This window comes from Cydia splendana, unplaced genomic scaffold, assembly GCF_910591565.1.
Source record: "Cydia splendana unplaced genomic scaffold, ilCydSple1.2 scaffold_50_ctg1, whole genome shotgun sequence".
NCBI lineage: Eukaryota > Metazoa > Arthropoda > Insecta > Lepidoptera > Tortricidae > Cydia > Cydia splendana.
The window spans coordinates 946,158-966,998 of NW_026946893.1; the positions used below are offsets into that span (position 1 = coordinate 946,158).

The 20,841-nt window shown below is 38.6% G+C and overlaps 1 long non-coding RNA gene across 1 annotated transcript; it reads left to right on the forward strand.

Moving 5' to 3' along the window:
* Positions 1 to 14,667: 14,667 nt before the first annotated feature.
* Positions 14,668 to 15,133, forward strand: LOC134805738 (uncharacterized). The gene is made up of 2 exons (XR_010146382.1): positions 14,668 to 14,845; positions 14,956 to 15,133. It is a non-coding gene; the product is annotated as an uncharacterized LOC134805738 (long non-coding RNA).
* The last annotated feature ends 5,708 nt before the right edge of the window (positions 15,134 to 20,841 follow it).

A 20,841-nucleotide genomic window follows, 5' to 3' on the forward strand; every position in this document is an offset into this window, starting at 1 on the left:
CGCAATGACAGGACCGGCACTAGGGATAATGAAGGGGGAACAGTTCGCGGTGGTGGTGTAGCTGTATACTTGAAAGCTGACTTAAGTTGTCGAGTGGTTGCGCAGTCCCCTACGGTATATTCGAACTCGGCCGAGTACCTTTTCCTAGAGGTTGCTTTGCATCATTCAAAAATTCTCCTTGGCGTCTTTTATAGCCCCTCATCTCACATTAATTATTTTGATACCCTAGAGAAAACTTTGGAAGATCTTAGTCCGCAGTTCGATCATCGTATTATAATGGGCGACTTTAACACCTGTCTCATCAAAAACGATTCCCGTGCCCTTAAACTGCAATCAGTAGCTACTTCCCTAAATCTTAATATCCTGCCCCTCGCCCCTACTCACTTTCCTCATAATGGCCCTCCTTCCCTCTTAGATCTTATTTTAACCTCTTCTGCTGATTTAGTCGAGTTTCATGGACAGTTTAATGCTGCTGGTTTCTCGTGTCACGATTTAATATACGCATCCTTTAAAATTCGTCCTCCCAAACAAAGGCATAGGATTTTAATGCGCCGGGATCTTCGTAATATTGATTTGCAGGGGCTCCATAATGATATAGGCAATGCCGATTGGTCTAGAATCGATGGTTTGGCTGACGTTGACTCAAAGTTAGAGGCTTTTAATGGCACATTGCTTGCGATTTTTGATAAACATGCTCCGCTGAAGCCGATGCGGGTGAGGCACTTTCCAGCACCGTGGCTTACGCCAGATATCAAGTCACTCTTAGCCAGGAGGAACAGAGCCCGGGTCAAGTATAGGGCTGTTCCTTCAGAGGAAAACCATCTCTCCTACATCAATTTGCGAAACCGCTGCAACAAAACCTGTAGGGACGCTAGGCGCCGTTATATCCATAAAATCATTGATGACTGCCCCCCATTCAAGTTATGGAGGTTTTTGAGGTCACTGGGGGTGGGCAAAGTCTCTCAGTGCTCCTCAGACACTCTAGACCTGAACTCAATCAATCGGCATTTTAGCTCATCTCCAGTGACGTTGGATCCTTCCGTCAAGCAAGCTACATTATCTTCTCTTGCCAATAACTTTCGCTCTGACCCTGACTCTACCTTTGCACTTGACAATATTTCACCACAAGAGGTTGTCACAATCCTAAAAAACATTGAAACGAAGGCTGTTGGTGAGGATCGCCTTAGCCTGGACATGCTTATGCTGGTGGTGGATAGAATTGCTCCTATCCTATCCGAAATCATAAATTTTTCCTTTTCCACTGGTACATTTCCTGCTATGTGGAAACTTGCTCATGTTATCCCTCTTCCTAAAACTTCTAATCCCACATCCTTTTCCCAATATCGGCCCATCTCCACTGGTACATTTCCTGCTATGTGGAAACTTGCTCATGTTATCCCTCTTCCTAAAACTTCTAATCCCACATCCTTTTCCCAATATCGGCCCATCTCCATTCTACCAGTTTTGTCTAAAATCATCGAACACTTTGTTAATCGTCGCCTCCTTTCACATCTCCACAAGCATGATTTGTTGAATCGATTTCAGTCAGGTTTCCGCCCCGGGCATAGCACCGTCACGGCTTTGGTGAGGGTCACTGATGACATTCGTTTTAATATTGAAAATAAAAAGCTCACGGTTCTTGTACTTTTAGACTTTAGTAGTGCCTTTAATACGGTTGATTTTGATATTCTCCTTCATATCCTTCGTACGTTAAATGTTTCACATGCAGCTCTGTCCTGGTTCCGTAACTACCTCTTTGGGAGGCGCCAGCGTGTCAGGGTTGACGACAAGGTCTCTGAGTGGTGTGACCTTTCTGCTGGTGTCCCCCAAGGAGGGATACTCTCTCCTCTCCTTTTCTCAATATTCATTAACCTGTCCTCTCCCACGGGCTCAAATATAGGTCAAAAGGATAGGCCAATACGCCCAATACATACATTATTAAAGCAACTTTCATTTAAGTCAATGCTCGTGGGACAGGACAGGTTAATGGCATTACTGATTCATTAAATTGTAGCTACCACCTTTACGCGGATGATTTGCAGATATACGCAGCGGCTAGCATTGATGACTTTCCATCTTTAGTTGATAAAATTAATAGCAACCTTGAAACAATTCGTTGCTGGGCGAATAAGTTTGGTTTAAAAGTTAATGCAAAGAAATCGCAGGCGATTGTCATTGGTGGTCCTCACTTTGTGTCCAAATTGTCGGAGATGGTGGTACCCAAAGTACTTTTTGACGGAACAATTATCCCTTTTTCCTCTACAGTTAAGAACTTGGGTATCATCATTGATCAAACTTTGTCCTGGTCAGCTCATGTTTCCGACATTAGCAATAAACTTTTTGCGTCTCTCCACTCACTGAGGCGTCTTCAAAATTTCCTTCCTCTCCAAACTAAAATAACGCTTGCTTGTTCACTTTTACTTCCTTTATTAGACTATGCTGATTCTGCTTTTCTAAACCTCAGTGAGGAGCTTCTGGATAAACTCGAGCGACTGCAAAATATCTGTATTCGATACATTTTCGGTCTGCGTAAGTTTGATCATGTTTCCCAGTTCCGATCTCAGCTTGCCTGGCTTCCGATCCGTCGTCGTCGAGATATGCATATCCTGTCATTGCTTTTCAATGTTTTATTCAATCCTGCTGCGCCACCTTACCTCTCCGAAAGATTTAGTTTTTTAGCTGCTGGCAGTGGTCACCGTCTTCGATCAAGCACCAATCTTTCACTCGCAATTCCATCCAATAAGACGCGCACTTACAAAAAATCCTTTACTGTCCACGCCGCTAAGTTATGGAACGAGATTCCGGTGTCCGTGAGGCAATCCCAATCTGTAGCATCACTCAAGGAGAGGCTTAGAAAATTGTGGCTTTCCGATACTTAGATAATTCTGTTTTTCCCGATTAAGTACCTACTTCTTTCATTTCCTTTACTTTTCTGGTTCGAATTAATATCTATATATCTATTTATATTATATGTTGAGTATTTATTTATTTTTATTTATACCTATATATATTATATGTATATGTATTCTTGTATTGTTATATTTCTATTTATGTATATTTGGAGTAATGTGTATTCAAAACGTGCATTTTATTTATTTTAGGGATTGTACACTTTTGCTTTTGTTTGTCATTCATCGTTACTTCTGTCCTACTCATTTCCTCAAAGGTTAACTGGAAGAGATCCCATTCAGGGATAAGTTCGCCTTTGTTGTATTTAATTGACTCTGTAACTGTGTTTCTCGTGTTTATATTTCTATGTACAATAAAGTAAATACATACATACATACATACATAATCCATACTAAAAAAACGGTGGGGAACAAATAAAATGTGAGACTGTGACAAGGACAAACAATAATAGCTCTTTCGCTGCTACTCCTACTGAAAGATACATAAGACTATCCTGCTCGGTCACTTCTCCCCACCCTCATGCCAGATTCAGTTTTAATACTAAATTCATGGCCAAACCACTGACTAGACAACGTCGCATCCTGTCGTTGCATTGTGTACTTATTATTCGAGTTAGTGTAGTGTCAGTGTTGCCATTCCAACGAAACAAAAAATAAATAAAAAAAATCCTTTAGTATTATTCTATTACAATAAAAAGAAAAACATTTATATCTAGCTAGGCATGTTCTAGTCTAGTTTTGTATAATTAATGAGTGGAGCTAAATAATTTGTTCAAAATACTGTAATGGTTTATTTATATAACTAAAATTCTTTAATTATGCAGAGTCTATGCGAAAACCCTACGACTCTTCTCCTTCCACACAGGCTCTTGTACCTAATGAAATGTTCAAATAGACTTTCCAGATTTCAAATTTGTAATGTAGGCAACATAAGCTCAGAAATTCAAACAATCCCATCCACATAAAATTAATCGTCACCGTTGTGATTTTCAAGCGTATATGAACGGTGTCAAGTCATTTATTGTATGGTGTATGTGTTTTGGAAACTGTAAAAAAAGAAGTTTGAAGTATAAAAATTTAGCTTTTTTAGCAATGTTGATTTTTAATCAGAATCCGTGCCTGTATGTATATAAATTTTAGGTTTCTTTTTTTTTTCGTCAATATGGCAACTTTGTTTAGCACTGGCACGCACTTGTGTGCATCTTGCGCACGCGCCATCTACCGGAATACGACGTTCGTCTACTCCATATACCCGTATTTACTTGTTTATACCCAAATTGGTGGGTATAAACTATTTAGAGTACTGAAAGGGGCATATAAATTTGAAATATAGGTGTATTTTGTAAGCCCCTACTGGATTAAGTACTCAAAATTGTAAGAAATGTATTTTTAAGAGGGGCACTCCATACATGTAATTAATTGTCACAAAAAAAAATTTCGGAAACCACCAACGTGTTGCACATCATTAAATGGGTCTTTAAAAATAACTGTAATGTTTCTAAGAACATTTTTGGATAAATTGAATATTTTTGGAAAAAAACCGTTTCGAAAGGCCAGAATAATGTTTATCTCTCTATAACTTTAGAACCAAAGTTCAGAAAAAATATGAAAACATATCGGGAGATTAGCCGTATAATAGAATACAAAAAACAATAATTTGAACATCATCGGTTGAGCCATTTTTGAGTTTTCTTTAAAAAACCCTTAATAAAAGGTCGTAAGTGCCGCGTAAACACGCACTTTTGCGCGACTTGCAGTTATCTAGAACATCGATAGAATTTAAGTACCATATTTTAAAAGTAAATAGGGTGGACCATAAGTCTTTTTACATTTCAAACTAAAATAAAATGAAAACTAATTATATCAGATGAAAACCGTTTATTAATTATGAAAACACATGAATAGGGATTTTTTTTTTAATTACATCATCCATATGTGATCCTTCATGTCACACCTCTAATAACTCATTGAGTGCAGTTCGAGAAATTTTCGGCCAAAAAGTCATATCCAAAAGAGGTGACATTAACTGGCCTCCTCGCAGCCCGGACCTGTCCCCAATGGATTAAGTAAAGTTTTTGAGACCAACCCAGTGTCTGTTGAGGAATTGAAGCAACGTATTCGCGAGGAAATGCAAAACATTTCTCGGAACACTTGTCAGGCCGTCACTGAAAATTTTCGCTCCAGGTTACGGCAATGCCAAAATAATGAAGGATCACATATGGATGATGTAATTAAAAAAAAATTAAATCCCTATTCATGTGTTTTCATAATTAATAAACAATTTTCATCTGATATAATTAGTTTTCATTTTATTTTAGTTTGAAATGTAAAAAGACTTATGGTCCACCCTGTACCTTCTTATTTAAAACAAAATTGTTAACTATGCATTACCACAATTTGGCTCTCACTAATAATTACCTTTTTTTCCTAAATTAAGCATTCTATATGCTTTTTATTTTATAGATATTGATAATATACGTTAGCACTCTTCAATAAAATACAATTTTGTTCTTAAATCTCACTTTTTGAATATTTGATAAGCAATCGTTTTTACCCACCTAAATGAGTAAATACGGGTATTTATCGGGTGCTTTGAGTAAATACTCAGTATTTACTCATCCCTACCCATCTCTAGATGTGAATAAATCTCAACATAAACCACATCTGACTTACTTAAGAGCCCATCAACGTGCACACTAGCGCCACTGCTAAATAATCGTGATTATTTAAATTTAACGACAGGTATTTAAAACAAGGGGGCCGCTACGTACTGTATTGTGTATTTAAGTACCTTTTGAATACATCAAACTAGTTTTTATGTTTCTGGATTCGTCAATCTATGCGTCCAAAGTTAAAACAGCCGTTTTTGTTTTGAGGTTATAGATCGATGAATCCAGCAACACTGTGCAAGTGTGAGTGAGATGGAAAAATTCGTAATAACGGCGATGACGCAACATTAAATTGTTCGTTAAGAAGAGAGTGTTGAGAGTTATCTGCGAATCATTCTTTTGATATTTTTTTACATATTTGCGAAAAGGGATTGCGTTTGGGTGTGCTGGAACAACTGGAAATAATTAGGTACAACAATAGGGGGATAATTCTTAACGAACAATTGAATGTTGCGTCATCGCCGTTATTACGAATTTTTCCATCTCACTCACACTTGCACAGTAGGGGGAGTGGTCAAGGTATAAATATGGCGGACCATTCTAGACAGGTCATTCCGTTGCCGGGCGTCAGACCGTCAACAACTCCTGAAGATGCCTCTTAGAGAGGCGAAACAATTGTCGAGTATTATTCTTTTGGTGGTGGTTTGTTATATTCATTTGCGTATTTATTTTTGCGGTGGGAGGGAACATTAATTGCATGTAAAAATACGTAAGTAAGTAAAACGGGTTAGCACTGATTGACTAGCACGTTATCTTTTCGCAGATTAGCAAAGTAATACAGTAGAGTCCGGTTATAACGACGCCCAAGGGACCGCTGATATTACGTCGTACTAACCGGACGTTGTACAAAACGAACTGCCAATTTTAATATATTTTTTAATCAACATAATTACATAATTTTGTATTTATTAATACTTATGCGACAATCAAAGAAAAAAAAAACATTTCTTTTAAAATATTTATTTACGTTAGTATTACGACACCTTGTCTTAAATGGAGAGACTTGTGTGTTTAGAAGAAGCCACTTTTCAAGGTACGCGTACTCACTCGTCATCCGCAAATTACTCGAATCCCGTAGAATAAAAAGTCGTAATTCTTGGGGAACTCTGACGTTGTTTTATCACATAGTTCCTATGGCCACCTTCTGTGTCCAAAATTGCATTGTACCCAACTTACATAATTATGTATGTGAAGTTTAAGCTCAATTGAATAATGGGAATTGTTTTATTTAGTTTTCAAGATTACAAAAAGTCACATGACTATTTCATCCTGCTCCGTATAGGCAAAAGGGGGAAGGGAGTTGGGTACGCGGGACGGAGTAAGCTTCTTACCAACAATTTGAAATATTCAAATTTTGACGACCGGTCTGGCCTAGTGGGTAGTGACCCTGCTATGAAGCCGATGGTCCCGGGTTCGAAACCTGGTAAGGGCATTTATTTGTATGATGATACAGATATTTGTTCCTGGGTCATGGTTGTTTTCTATGTATTTAAGTATTTATATATTATATATATCGTTGTCTGAGTACCCACAACACAAGCCTTCTTGAGCTTACCGTGGGGCTTAGTCAATTTGTGTAAAAATGTCCTATAATATTTTTTTATTTTTATTTTTTTATTTATTTATTTGTAAAAACTACGTCGCTCGTCGTTGTAACCGGACTTGACGGACGGATTTTGAGTCAATTTCCGTCGTTAAAAGCGATCGGTCGTTATAAGCGGAGTCGTAATAAACGGTTGTGCTTTCATAGTAGCTTGTACCAACTTGTACTAAAACCAAACAAGTGCCTATACTTACGTCGCTATAAGTGGTTGGTTGTTATATGCGAAGTCGTACTAACCGGACTCTACTGTATTTTGGTTTTAATTTAAACGACGCTTCATTTAAATCCTTAACACATTGTTGCACGCTGTGAGGGGCGAGTACATTTTTTACGATTGCCGTAGCGTTTGTTCTACCAGTAGTTTGCTTAGCAGCAATTTTTGAGTCTGGATACATAACTGCATTCAATTTGGTAGTACAATCCAGCGAGACAAATGATTGGTGTGGTGGTGCTGTATTACTTTTATGCTGCAGTCACCTCAGCAGTCGCAACCAAAACTTCTTCCTCAGAATCTTTTTTATCATAAAACTAGAAATGTCTTTAGAGCTTGAAGCAGTTCTGATATGTGATTTATGAAGATTTGTGGCAATGTGCTGTTGGATGTCAGATTTACCACCGTGGTTTATGGAATTCTGTGAATTACAAATAGAGCACAGTACTTCAAATTCTGTTCGACCTTTCTTTATAAAGGTCCATTCTTGAGTATATTCATGTTTAAAATGACACTTTCTCTTTGGCATCTTTTATAATGACGGAAAAAAATGTTTATACCTAAAATTACTTGTTTGCGAAGTACGAGTGACCGGAGCGTGCGTAGGCAAGCGGCGAGCGAGCATCAAGGAATCCACACGACTTCACTGTGACTGCGTGATTGAATTGATAGTGACCGAGCGGTCCGCACCGCCCATCCCTCAACTCTCCTCGCAACCGCGCGCCCCCGCGTGTCTCTTGGCTGCCGTCGGCTTCGAGCCTTTAGTACGTGTACTTATATTGAAATATTGATAAACGGGACAAGTAACAATACGGGATGATACTTAAATATGATGACAGTCCCGTATATACGGGACGTATGGCAACCCTAACTATACAGCTTAACCAGAATATTCACATAAAAGACTATGTTGAGTTGGTTGACACACTATACATAAATATTGATTTTTTTGTCTTCGGTTACCGCGATATTAAACTTGTTTATTTATGTTCTAGCAAATCAATAATTACAGATTTTAAAATTTTGTATTGCCTAGGTATGTAGGACGTAGCCGAAGTCTTTCAAAACTTACTCGTCCGTACGAACTATGCGACACTGAAATCCCGTCAGGCGTAGCTGAGCTTCGTAATAAATTTGTTTTTTTTTGAGTGGTGTATTTTTTTTATTTCATTGCATATGTTTGAGAAAAGCACTATACATGCCTAGCCGTGAAAAGGTCTTGCCGGCTTCGTATCACTATTCGGCCTCCCTACGGTCGGCCGTCTATACCTACTCACCCGGCAAGCCCTTCTTTCCCGGCGTCTGCAGTAATGTACATACTATTTTATTGTTTTGTATTTTATGTTTTTTTATTTTACTTTTATATCGATGTAACTCGGAAAGCGGCTAAGCTGAAGTGGGATTGGGCTGGCCATGTATGTCGTAAGCGCTTCTTTCCCGGCGTCTGCAGTAATGTACATACTATTTTATTGTTTTGTATTTTATGTTTTTATATTTTACTTTTATATCGATGTAACTCGGAAAGCGGCTAAGCAGAAGTGGGACTGGGCTGGCCATGTATGTCGTAAGCCATTCTTTCCCGGCGTCTGCAGTAATGTACATACTGTTTTATTGTTTTGTATTTTATATTTTATTTTGTATGTGCGGGTTGCGGGATTGCGGTGATGTTAAAACGTCCGGAGAATAGTAGCAAAAGGGGTTTATTGTATTACAATGTTCAATGTTAGAGTTTAAAATATTAAATAATGTTAAGTCTAGAATGTTATAATGTTAGTAAAAATAGTGAATGTTAATGTTTCGAATGCACCCGGTCGCGATGGTCCCGAAAAGTACACTAAAAGTAATTTTACTGTAAATTATTGAGGTAATGCATCTTTTGCTGACTAGACGCACGCGCCGCACGAGGCTTAAAACGTGTTAAGGTGCATTGCACCGAACATTGTATTTTATGTTTTTATATTTTACTTTTATATCGATGTAACTCGGAAAGCGGCTAAGCTGAAGTGGGACTGGGCTGGCCATGTCTGTCGTATGCCGAGTGAGCTGTGGGCCAAGATGACCACAGAGTGGCATCACAGCTCAAAACGGGGATTTGGCAGACCACGTCGGCGATGGCGAGACGAGCTAGACTCCTTTTTAAAAGAATGGCCGAAGACTGCTCAAAACCGGGAAGAATGGAAAAAACGGGGGGAGGCCTTTGCTCAGCAGTGGGACACAACAGGCTCTCAATAATAATAATAATAAGCCCGCAGGGCAGCTTGTGGCAAGCTGTTGAGGAGTAACGACCCCACGGACCCGAGTGCTCCCGAGAGTCGGTCAGGGTCTCCGTCTCTGGCGTGTCTTCGTCGGCCAGAGTGGACCCCAAGGGGACCCGCAGGACTCTCAGCTCTGGCTTGCCTTCATTGGCCGTCCAGAGAAAAGTCGCTAGAGCTATATGCTCCAGGGGTGGAAGTGAAAGATGCATAAAACGCGAGTTGGCACAGTGGCTGGTAACAGCCACTGGGTAGAAAGCGGCGCACACCTCTCGACACTCCTGAGCCGCTCACACCGATGTTGCTCCTGGTCGTCTTTACGACGGCAGTTTCAGGGGCCCATCTAGTCAGCGGCGAGTCACCGCCTGCCTCGATGACGGTGTTAACATTGTTATGGCAGGTGTCCGGACCTCTGTACAATAGCCCAGTTTCATTGTCCACCCAAACATCAATCCATAGACCGTTATACTGTTCACTTTTTCTACAATAGTCCCAATGCCTGCTGCGACCGGTTCATGGGTGTCTATTGTTGCGCCTGTGAACGGGTTCCAGCAGGCGTTCTAAATGACATTAAAGCTTTCCAAAGGGCCTCTACGTGTTGGATCTGTATCCCCACGCAAGCCTAACAAACGACCGGGATTTATAGGCCCGTGAAATCCAGAAAGGAAATATAAATACATAATAATAATAATAATATTGATATTATAAAATGCCTAACTTAAGAAGAAGAATAAATAAAGAGAATAATAAGAGAACAGTTATGATATTACTGTTAGCACTTTAATTTATAGATATTATGAAAGGTATGATTCTTCTATGGCCTTTTGCCGTCCTAGGGGACCCTAGGACGTAGTCCCTACGCTGCGCTGACGAACGTCGTAGTACTTTTAATATTTTATTTTAAATTGAAAACAGTCAAATTTATATTTATTGTTAATGTTTTTAGAATCTGCATTAAATGGACTTTTCGACAGTTTTTTTTATAAACCAAGTTTAATACAAAAAATATTAAAATATAAGTGTTTGTTTGCATTTCCTTACAACAGTTACAAATAAAAGTTTATTATTTTAAGGATTGCGTCATATTTTGCTATGGAACCCTAAAAAACTGGTATGGGGAATGAATTGGGCATCATCTAGTTACCTGATAACGACACCAAACTTGAGTCAAAGGTCCAAACTAATCAGACAGAATTTTTTTTCTGAGCGCCGGGAGCTCTGTACTTTGAGCCCCACTCCCCCCCATGAGACACGGAGTTTAATCTGGCTACCGGGCGTTTTCGGCTTAGGTGGACGTGTATAACATTCGTACCAAATGGCATTGCTGTACCCCAAAATGTCATACTGCTTCCCAATAGAAAACCGACTATAACGCTTAGGGATAATAGGGATAGGTAAATGGTGACCTGTTGAGGTGGTTCTCTTCATAACCGATTAATATTAACCGATCTCAAGCTGTTGTCATAAGTAATTATGTTTCTGGTTGGGTTAATGTTCAAAGTGGTGTCCCACAAGGATCTTTGCTCGGTCCTTTGTTTTTAATATTTTCATTGATGCTATCCCCTGTGGGGTTCCGTCTATTTGGCATAACTTCCGTGACCCGAAACGCATCTGGCATAACCTGTTTGGCAGAAATATTTTTCGACGAATGTTAAATTTGCAGAAAGCTTCAGTTTGTATAATATGCAATAGCCCGAATGTTTCCAAGTCCGAATCTTAAATAAACTACTACTATCATGGCCGAATTTTGATACGAATAATTTTATTTTGCATTTGTTTAAATGTCCGAAATGTGATTTTCATAATCTGTTTAGCATAATAGGATTTAGGCAAATATTTACATCGAAGAAAACGTATTTAGATTCTTTCTATTTGGTATAACTTGTATGACCTAAAACCCATCTGTCAAAAGCTACATTTGGCAGAATGTTTTTCGACGAATGTTAAAATTAAAGAAAGCGTCAGATTGTATAAAATCCAAGTCTAATTTATATTTAACAATGCATAAAACACCTAAATATGTAGTTGACTGACTCATTAAAGCAGAGCCGTAACTAAAAGCTCTGCCTACGTTTATTATTCGTAAAAAAAAAACATTATTATTGTATTGTATTGTAACTTTGGGTGGGAACATATTATTGGCATTTTGGATGTATACATATTTTTAGCTCACAAAACAAACGAAAACAAACTGTTGCCAGAAAAGTGGGTTAGGTTAGGTTAAAACTGCGTCCCCCAAGAAAACGAACTGTTGTCTGAAAAGTGGGTTAGGTTAGGTTAGAACTGCGACCCCACGAAAACGAACTGTTGCCTGAAAAGTGGGTTAGGTTAGGTTAGAACTGGAACCCCACGAAAACGAACTGTTGCCTGAAAAGTGGGTTAGGTTAGGTTAGAACTGCGACCCCACGAAAACAAACTGTTACCAGAAAAGTGGGTTAGGTTAGGTTAGAACTGCGACCCCACGAAAACAAACTGTTACCAGAAAAGTGGGTTAGGTTAGGTTAGAACTGCGACCCCACGAAAACAAACTGTTGCCAGAAAAGTGGGTTAGGTTAGGTTAGAACTGCGACCCCACGAAAACAAACTGTTGCCTTAAAAGTGGGTTAGGTTAGGTTAAAACTGCGTCCCCCAAGGAAACGAACTGTTGTCTGAAAAGTGGGTTAGGTTAGAACTGCGACACCCACGAAAACAAACTGTTGCCAGAAAAGTGCGTTAGGTTAGGTTAGAACTGCGACCCCACGAAAACAAACTGTTGCCTGAAAAGTGGGTTAGGTTAGGTTAGAACTGCGACCCCACGAAAACAAACTGTTGCCTGAAAAGTGGGTTAGGTTAGGTTAGAACTGCGATCCCACGAAAACAAACTGTTGCCAGAAAAGTGGGTTAGGTTAGGTTAGAACTGCGACCCCACGAAAACAAACTGTTGCCTTAAAAGTGGGTTAGGTTAGGTTAGAACTGCGACCCCACGAAAACAAACTGTTGCCAGAAATGAAATTATGAGAAAATAATAGTTGCGAATTGGGAAAAATTTGGCGAATTAATTTCCGCCAAAAAATATTCGGCCTACAACATATATGATTCTTGCAAGTATGCAAAACATTTCTATGCCATAAGATTTTATGCTTGTAGTACTTTATGCTTAATGGCGAATTATGCAAAAACAAATTATTACAAATAAAATTATGTTAAATGACACAGATACCAGGTCTCGATTCGGACATTAAATTTATGCCAAAAGATACTTCGATCAATAAAACTTATGCGTAGAGTATGTATGCGCAACAATCCAGTTCCAAGTGAGTTTATGCTAACAGTATATTATGCCTAAAGGTATTATGCACAATAGAATTATTACAAAAAAAATTATGCCAAAGATAGGGGAACATCTCTGTGTGCTTTAAGTTTTCTAGGTTGCTTTGTTTCGCAGGTGATATGAAAATTATTGCTCAGGTTAAATCCGACCAAGATGTTGCTCTAGTACAAGCCGATCTCGATCGTCTTGGTATGTACTGTAGAGAAAATAAGTTGGATCTTAACCCTTCTAAATGTCATGTAGTTTCTTTCTCACGTCAGAGATCACCGATCACTTCTGTTTATGCTATAAATAATCAATATTTATCTTTTTTAAGAGATCTGGGCGTAATACATGATTCCAAATTACTATTTGACTCTCACATTGATAGTATTGTGAAGAGCGCTACTAAGTCTCTTTGGTTCATAATGCGCAGCTCTTCCGATTTTACACAGGCAAAAACTTTCAAGATCCTGTATTGTTCATTTGTAAGAAGCAAACTCGAGTATGCTTCCTAGATCTGGAACCCCTGTTACAACGTTTATATAGATAGGATCGAGCAGATTCAGAGAAAATTCATAAAGTTTTTCTGCTATAAATTACGTACCCCATATAACTCGTCTAATTATATGTGGTATTATCTATGAAAAGGGACCTTATTGTCAATGGCGCTTACGACATTAACATCGATGAATATAATAGTAGGTTAATATTGGGGCTTCTGGACCACCTCGCTTCGTTCGGTTTTATTCCCAATTTACCAATTAAGTTTCTGTGAATACTGGAACATTCAATTTAGCTGTCTATCCACTGCGCAGGTCAATTAATGTTATGTGACGCTGATGAACTGATCAGTCATGTTGTGTTAGAAAACTTAAATCGGGTTTAAAAGTCCCTTTTTATAGTTTTTTTATAAATAAATGGTGGCCTGTAGCAAAAAATGTTCTAATACATAAGTAATCTACATACAATTTTCTACATTAAATATTCTATACACTTTTTCGCTAGGACCAACATTTAAGGGAGAAAGTTAATTATAATCAATTGCTAATAATTGTTGTAAATAGCTCGTAAACGGTGGCCTGTAGCAAAAAATGTTCTTATACATAAGTAATCTACATAAAATTTTCTACATTAAATATTCTATACACTTTTTCGCTAGGATCAATATTTAAAAAATATTTAAGGGAGAAAGTTAATTTTACTCAATTGTTAATATTTTTTGTAAATAACTCGTAAACGTTGCCCATGGTCTTGGTTACATACGAGACCATTAACCCGGCTTCAGGGGAGATAGAGTCACATTCTCTGTCTCCCACTGTTGCAACATCGGTCTGGCGAGTTTACGTCGCGGGGGTCGGCCGGATGGGGTAGGTGGCGAAGTTCAGACACGGACCCAATGTCGCGGAGTATAACGCGAAACCCATGCCACGGACTAGTCTACTAGGACGAGCAATCGCCATATTGAGTAGCGTACCCCGGAAGAAAACATTATTTTTGTATTAAACTTAGATGGCGTTTGTCATTCAGCGGGCTGTAGGTTGTGTAGTGTATTCCGCAAGAGGTCGCTGCCACTAGAAGAGTTGTAGACGTTGTAGTTGTTAGGTGTAGTTCTTAGTTTTTCTTATACGAGCGGATAGATGGCGCAATAATTTGTATACTACCGCATCATTTGCGTTTCTATGTGTGAACAGCGCATCTGTACACGTGTCATTGTGTGAGTTAGTTGCTTTGCTTTGCAGTAAACATTCGATGTTTTAGATAAAAATGGTCTTCACTTCACAGCAAGATGTGTTATTGTTAATCGTGTAAACACTAGCAGAAGTAGTGACTGCAAATTTTATAGATTTCCAAAAGTAGTGTGGAAACAAGAACAGCGCAATAAATGGATAATTGCCGTAAGGAGAAAATAGTAAGTCACCTAACCTAACCTCTAAAATCATATTACCTTCCTTAAATACGCAATCATTTGATTTATGTTATAATCGTATGAAGTTTTAACGGTGAATTATTTTGTTACAGTCCCGATGGATCTCTATGGCACCCAATTTGCAGTGCTCACTTTATCGGTGGTAGAAAGGCTGATGAACAAGTCAGTCCCAGTTATGTTCCAAGGATATTTCCCCCGCAGTAAAAAACAAAACGGATTGACGAAAATGCGGCAATATCGAGGTTTCAACGTTATATGGAACGAAGAAACGCGAAAAAAATAGAAGCAGTTAATGCTATTAATACAACTAAGTAATACAAGTGACTTTGAATTGCTGGAAAACAGTGTCAAGAATATTCTGCTCGTATGTTGAAGAAATAGCAGCTGGTACATCAAATTAGGTTTTTTGGCCAGACAAAAATGTTGTGCAGCAGACAATGCCAGAATGCTTCCGTCCGGAGTATAGTAACACTAGTCATTATTGATTGTACAGAGTTTCCTATAGAAGTACCATCAAATGTTGATAATCGTGTGTATTGCTACTCACTCTATAAAAAGTGCTTATTAGTATTACTCCAGGAGGCTTCATTTCGTTCAAGTCAAAAGTAAGTGGTGAAAGAAAAAGTGTCTCCCAAATAATGGTAGTCAGGATTAGTCGACTACTTAGAAAATGGGGATATTGTATTGGCTGATAAGGGATTTCCGGCAATAAAGAAGGTAATTGATGAAAGTGGAAAAGAAAGTGCTATTATTATGCCACATTTTCTCCAGAATAAAGGTGAATTTACAAGGGAAGAGACCGATGCAACTTATAAAATAGCTCGAGTCAGAATTCATGCCGAAAGAATAATGCAGCACTTATATATACCTGTAAATTTATTTTATCATATTGATGATATATTACATGTTTGTTGTGTACTGGTAAACCTGCAACCACCTATATTTTCAAACAAATAAAACAACAGTTATTTTTTACAATATTTACATTATTTAAAAAGCTATTAAAACATTTTTAATTTAAATTTGTTTTTATTTCACACATAAAACCTGTAAATGTTATGTGACTTTTCATGTCTGAAGGACCCTTATGCACATGGAGCATAAGGAACCACAGACATTGACCGCCACATATTTATAACATGGGCCTGTGGACCTATGAAAATGTGTCAGTCAGGTTAGGGTTTAATATGACCAAGCACTGGACTGATCAACATTTTCATAAGTCTAATGTACAGTTGAATTGAAAGGCGAATACAACAAACATGGAACAAGTACTGGAGCCTAAAAGGTATATTTAAAAGTAACATGCCAATAGCCATTAAAACTAAAGTCCTAAACTCAAGTGTCTTGCCATGTATGACATACGGAAGCCAAACTTGGAAATTCACGGCAAAAGCTCAAAGAAAAATCATTACATGTCAACGGGCGCTAGAAAGAAGCATGCTCAATATAAGAAAAATAGGTAAAATAAGACACTCAAAAATAAGAGAAAAAACAGGAGCAACAGATGCCTTGAGCTATGCAAAAAGACTAAAATGGAAGTGGGCAGGCCACACAGCAAGGCTTACAGATAAGAGATGGACATTAATAGTCACCAAATGGAGAGGTCCACTTGGCAAAAGAGGCCGGGGCAGACCACAAATGCGTTGGGAGGAAGACTTAAAAAGAACAGCCGGCACAGAGTGGATGGCGACAGCACAAGACAGGGACAAATGGGCAGCAATGGAGGAGGCCTTTACCCACTAGGGATTCATTAGTAACAACACATATTATAAGTCATAGCTTTATTTTAAATTTTTTTATGTAAACACGTTACAATGAATAAAGGGCTTTTTTATGTTTATTTTTTATAATGTACAGTCAAGTTCATAAATGTGTGTACATTTTTTCACCATATTACAATGGATAAAGATAAAGAAATTTATACATATTTATGAACTCGACTGTACATACCATTTGTCATATATTTCTTTATTTCAGTCACATGCATAAACTTACAGCTAAGGATGCCAAAACGCTTATGCGATAGGGACAATACATACATCAGAATCAAACATAGTCTAAAGATTCAAACATTAAAACAAAACAAAAACAATCAAATAAGGTCAGGTTAATATTTAGGTATGCTAGGATTCTAAGATGTTAAAATGTTGAGTTCCTTACTTACAGCTAGGTATGTGTATTGCTAATTTTAACAAAGTGTGATACTGCAATATTCGGCTACTTTACTATACTTACATATAAAAAAAAACAGTAATAAACATTTTGAGTTAACAACATTTAAACATATAAATAATTATTTTTAACTAAACTTAATTAATCAGTATGCTTCATGCCTGTATGACAATGATGCTAACTGTACTTATTGAGATCAGTAGTACCTTACCTTTTATTACATATTTTAAAAGTTAATTACCTAACATTGTATTGATTATATTTTTACCTGTAAAACTATGCTTTGGCTGGTTTTTCTCACTCAAAGTTTGGTTTGTTCTTGTAGAATACAAGAGCGGTAGATAATGAGTGAAGTAAAATTCTTCACTTTTTAGAATTGCTGCTTTAATAAAGTCTTCGTCTCTGTCTGCTCTTACTATACAATACAACTGCCTTTTGGTGAATATATAAAGAAATCACACATATAATAGTCATACCAGTGTCATACACTTGCACTTGAATTTGGGTATAATATAATATGGTTTGCTTCTTTTTAGTTCTGGTTGATCATTCACAAACTGCAAATATTACACTAATTATATTGTTGTTTATCAAAATCTACAATAGGTTGGTTTTTACAAGATACAGGACTTCTACTAACATTCTGACACATTCATTGCATATGTATAACAACACCGTCTACACTAGTGCACAACCAAGGCTGATCTTTGCGAACAATCACTCTGACACAAGAAATTCTTAGTCTCCTCGCCGAGTTCCACTCTTGACACATTGATTGTTCTATTGTGTCACTACATAATTTAAAAATTTCTTTATCTGCCAACACAACATTTGCTTCATAAAAGTTTTTTAATGTTTTTTCTATAACTAGACTAGCTTCACTTTGGTACACATCAAACTCTTTTCTAAAAATACTAAAGTTTTCAAGACATGTAACACAATCTTCTTTTTGAATATTAATATCAGTGTGTTCTACTAAATTTTGGATAACTTTGCTAACGGAAATTTCAATATCTTCTGTACAATTTATTTCAGCAGCTTCCAGTAAGTACACGTTTTAAGGCACAATCTTCCTTTAAATCTGAGACATCGAACTGAAAAGCTTCACACTTGTGTTTCTTTGATGTAGGATACATTTGGTGGAAGTATCTCCCTTTGGAATACTTTTCGTTCGTAAATTGTGGGACACTTGGCTTGCCCCATTTTTGTTCCTGGCTGGTTTTAGTGGTGGTGATTGATGTAGTAAATTAGTGCTGCAATGTGCTTGCATTTGCCACTTTTGTAATAAACACAATCGCATGTTACACTAGTAACATGACGATTGATATTAAGAATTAAGGCTGCCTTGTACGCAGTCGCCGTCACAGAGGCTTGACGAACCACTCGGGCTTTGATTATGTAGCTCCTGGCCTGGCGCCTTGCCAAATGTCTTGCACCTCCAGTACGCACCCAGCTAACACCAAATTTTTGCCCTTATTCATTGTCTCGAGCTGGAAGACAATTTCATGGGTTATGGCACGAAACCCTGTTCCCGTCACAAGCACGTTCATTTTAACTGAAAACCACAATGCTAATGTAATTGTCAATACAGCCATCGTCCAAAAATGTCGAATATACTGTAACATCATTAGATTTCATTGAAATTATTACGATGTTTACTTACTTCTCGTTTGAAAGTTTTGTGCCAGAATATCTCGCGAAAGAAAGATAGAAAGTTGCGCTCGCTAGGTGGCGCTGTGGTCGTGCATGGTCGGTCCCAAATGTCCGAAAACATGACTACCTATTCGATTTTTCGAAGATATATTTGATACGTAAAGGTGTATCCAGATTAAACAATTTTTCGCCAATCTGATTAAATTGCCCGATCGAAATGCTATTATCCGTATGAATATATTTATATATTTTTTTAATATCAAACAGCTTCAAAAAATATGCGTCAAACGAAACGCATTCAGAGGGCCTACTGCGAACCACGTTCGACGTGTTGCCTCCCTGTCGCACTTACGTACAAATTTACAAGTGCGACAGAGGGGCAACACGTCGAACGTGGTTCGCGGTAGGCCCTCAGTATGGGCAAGTACGGGTATGGTCGAAGCGCCATCTCACGAAATCTATTATCAACATTGAGGCAAGACGAGAGCATGACGATAGTTGTCATTCAAACCCGTCAGATGACATTAATACAGGATCACACTTATTGCAACCATTTGCAACATTTGACACTACTAGAGACATCTGCTGTACTTTTGGGAACTAAATATAAAGTCACGCTACTCAATATGGCGATTGCTCGTCCTAGTAGACTAGTCCGTGCCCATGCTCAGGGTTACGGGTGAAGACCACAACGGCTGCGAAGGCGGAAATGGAATCCATCAGAACGATGGAACAGGCGAAAGCGGCAAAGCCCGACACTGAGCCAACTCTAAATAATAGGGTGCAAGGGTCATGTTGGAGTTGCAACACCAGGCACGGTGGTGCAAAAGAGTAGGTGGCGGAAGAAACCTTTAAGGTCCAACGGCAGCGCTCATAGTCCTAGTAAGCTGGACTAGTGTCTTGGCGTCAGGTGGCAACCGGCCGTAAAAAAAGTCGTAGCCACTAAATTCTCCTCGTCCACAATATGAAAATGAGAATAAAAAGGAAGAGTATAAAAGCTAGGGCGTCCCCCTTAAGCGACGATCAAGGCATACAAAAGTCTAGGGCGTACCACTTAAGCGACGGTCGAAGCAGCACATGCACTCACTTGCGATTTGCGACATGGAACTTAGGTTCCTTAACGGGCAGGGCAGATGTGCAGAACTTGCCGTCACTCTGCATAAAAGACAGATAGATGCATGCTGTTTGCAGGAGACTAAGTGGAAGGGTGCCAAATCCAGGGTTATAGGCAACGGGTTCATACTTATTTACAGCGGGATTACATCTGGTAAAAACGTCGTGGGGATCGTGTTTTCCGAAAATCGAACTAACAGGCTGATAAACGTCGAGAGGACTAGCGACAGTATAAACCGCAGAAAAACTTGAGCAAGAGTCTAGTTGCGATCGCAATGGCACAATCGAACCAAGAATTTTATAACGATTTGGAATCGGCAAAATCTGAATTAGACATACACAAAATTGCTAAAACTCGGCACAATAACACTAAAGATATAAGAATAGTTAAATATATAAATGGCCAAAATTCGAAACTTTTAACACAAGATAGAGACATAAACAGTAGATGGACCGAGTACTATAAAGATTTATTAAATATATCACATTCCAGAAATATAAATTACACACAAGCTAGGCCCAATCCCTGATATAACTCTAGAAGAAATAAGGAAAGCCATAAGACAAATGAAGAACAATAGGTCACCAGGGCAAGACGAAATACCAACGGAGGCCTGGAAGCATCTGGACAATCAGGGTCAGGCTTGGCTACATCAATTATTAAATAAGCTCATTCAAGGACAACCAATTCCCATCGCGTCGCGAAACAGTCACCTGATACCGTTCTACAAGGGCAAAGGAGACGTAAGAGATTATAGTAACTATAGACAAGACAAGACAAGACTGCGCCACACCCAGCCGGGGACATGCCCGCTCCGGTCTAACCGGCATACCAGGGGACGAAATTTGTGAGGAGTGACACGCTCTGGGATGGGAGAGGGATAGAATCAGCCGGCTATGCAGCCTCAAGCCAATATTGGAATGTAGGAGGGGTAGGTTATGTCGTCTAAGGAGAGCGTTGGTGACTGCTGCGCGTCGTTTCCGCTTCGGTCTTCGAGATATCTTGTATCAAGTAGGGTCGATGTCGTCTTGAGGTG